General features: G+C 62.2%; 2 non-coding genes across 2 annotated transcripts; one reads left to right on the top strand and one right to left on the bottom strand.

The window, feature by feature from the left end:
• Window positions 1-968: 968 nt before the first annotated feature.
• On the bottom strand, window positions 969-1,040 carry TRNAW-CCA (transfer RNA tryptophan (anticodon CCA)). Its single transcript has one exon. It is a non-coding gene; the product is annotated as a tRNA-Trp (tRNA).
• A 461-nt stretch (window positions 1,041-1,501) lies between these two features.
• TRNAD-GUC (transfer RNA aspartic acid (anticodon GUC)) lies at window positions 1,502-1,573 on the top strand. The gene has a single exon. It is a non-coding gene; the product is annotated as a tRNA-Asp (tRNA).
• The last annotated feature ends 577 nt before the right edge of the window (window positions 1,574-2,150 follow it).

Genomic DNA, 2,150 nt, shown 5'->3' with positions numbered 1-2,150 from the left:
CTCATATCGAGACCAAAATAAAGTACTTTCTGTGCCTTTCTGCCTCTCGCACCGCAGCGTGTGGAAATGGCTACTCTTGAGAACACTTTCCTATTCTACAGCCCGAGCCTATCACCCTCTGAAGCACCTGCCCTGGCACCCCGCTCCCCCCTCCCTCCCTGAGGGTTTTGTTCTCTTTCATTAACACAGCATCTGTCCCAGCTCTTGGCTCATCCTGGACCACCTGCCATTTTTTTGGGGCTTCTGTCCCATTTAAAATTTAAAGCCACTCTTTCTATACATCTTTCCGACTTTTCCTCATCATTTCCGCACAGTGGGTTGTCTTGGTAACACTTAAAAAGCAGATCTGTGACACGTTCTTGCCTTTTGTATTTAAGCGCGCTGTTAGAAAGCCCTGCATACACAAACACCATCAACAAAGACGTGTCTATTTTATCCAACGGGATCTTTATTATTGCACTGACAGAGCAGGAATCCTTCTCCACCGCTCCCATTTAGCTCCGCGCACGCTTTTCAGCAGAGCACCCCGCGCTCCGCTCCGCCGGCCCCGCGCAGCCGGGCGGGCCCCGCGCTCCGCTCCGCCGGCCCCGCGCAGCCGGGCGGGCCCCCCGCGCCGCTCCGCCTGCCCAGCGCGGCGCGGCGGCCGCTGCGGTGCGAGGGCGGGGAAGGAAAGCAGCGTCCCGGTTTGCTCTCCCCTCGTGGGACTCCTTCGCCCCTGCACCTCCCCCAAACTGCTGCTGCCGAAATCCGACAGCCCGACGCTTTCCAAACACCCGTTCTTTGTGTTTCTCTCCCCCAGCTGCCTCGTCGGTGCCACGGTTCATTCGGGCCCCGTTTTCTACTCCTGCTTTCCTTCTCAAGCTCAAGCAAAAAGACCCTCAGCTTTAGGGAAAAAGAATAAAGAAAATTTCCCGCCCCTCCGTTTCCTGCGAGATCAGGCCAGTAAAGGCAATAGAGGAAAACGCAAATGACCCCGACGTGATTCGAACACGCAGCCTTCTGATCTGGAGTCAGACGCGCTACCGTTGCGCCACGAGGTCCTGCTGGGCACGTCTATCCCGCGTGCTAGAACTCGCCCACCATGCGCCGCCGTTCGCACCACCCCACGCCCCGGAGAGACAGGGCCGGGGGTGCCCTCGGGGACCGGCGCGGGCGAGGGCCTTTCTCACCCGCTATGGCGGCCGCACCGATTAAAACCGCATCCGCCGCGTCGGCCCCTCTCCGCCGCCACTGCTTCGATTCCCGCCTTCCCGCGCAAGTACGTAACCTCCTCCCACCCACACATCCACTACCGCCCCTAACAGCAGGGTCCTCCCGCCGCTCGGCGGTGCCGAGCTCGCCTCCCGCCACACTGCCGCCGTACGCAGGCTCGTGGGTGCCTGTTCCCGCTGCTCGCCCCTCCCACCCTTCTGCCGAAACGCCTCCTTTACCGTTGCCCACCGGCGGGGTGGGGTGGGCTCGCGCATAAAGGCAGCCCCGCGGACAATGCGTTCATAGCAGTTCCTCGTTAGTATAGTGGTAAGTATCCCCGCCTGTCACGCGGGAGACCGGGGTTCGATTCCCCGACGGGGAGACCATATATGCGATTTTTCTCTCTGCCCGCACACGCAGAAGGGCGCTGGCGCTTTTTGCGTCCTGACCGCCAAGGGGCCCAGCGCTGCTCGCGACGAGGAAGAGCGAAGAAAAACAGCGCGCCCATCCCGTCGGGGAATCGAACCCCGGTCTCCCGCGTGACAGGCAGGGATACTCACCACTATTCTAACGAGGAGCCGCGGCGTACCCCGCGCAGGCGCTCGCCGGCGAACGAAGGGGGGGTGCCGGCCCTGCGCAGCCCCGAGCCCCGGGGAGGCTCTCGGGGACTGAGGAGCCCCACAGCCGATTCTTTCCTTCCCCATGGCCTGGGGTAGGAGCGCTCGGGCGAGGGGAGTGCACGAAGTGCAGCAGCCGGCTGCGGGCCAGGGGAGGTGCCAGTCGGTGCGGGCGTCCTATAGCTTGTCCAGCGCGGGTAGAAGATGGGGAGATGAAAAGCTTCCACATGGCTCGCGTTTGTCTGGGCTATTGGGAGGGAGAGGTATTGTGGCCCTCCCACCCCTAGCTTTTGTCTTCCCTCCCGCCCCACAGCGGAGCGATCTGCGGACCTGCCTGCCCGG

The sequence above is a fragment of the Nyctibius grandis genome, chromosome 5, assembly GCF_013368605.1.
Source record: "Nyctibius grandis isolate bNycGra1 chromosome 5, bNycGra1.pri, whole genome shotgun sequence".
In the NCBI taxonomy this organism is placed as follows: domain Eukaryota; kingdom Metazoa; phylum Chordata; class Aves; order Nyctibiiformes; family Nyctibiidae; genus Nyctibius; species Nyctibius grandis.
The sequence above is the reverse complement of the archived record's forward strand: the minus strand, read 5'-3'. Positions and strand labels throughout refer to the sequence as shown.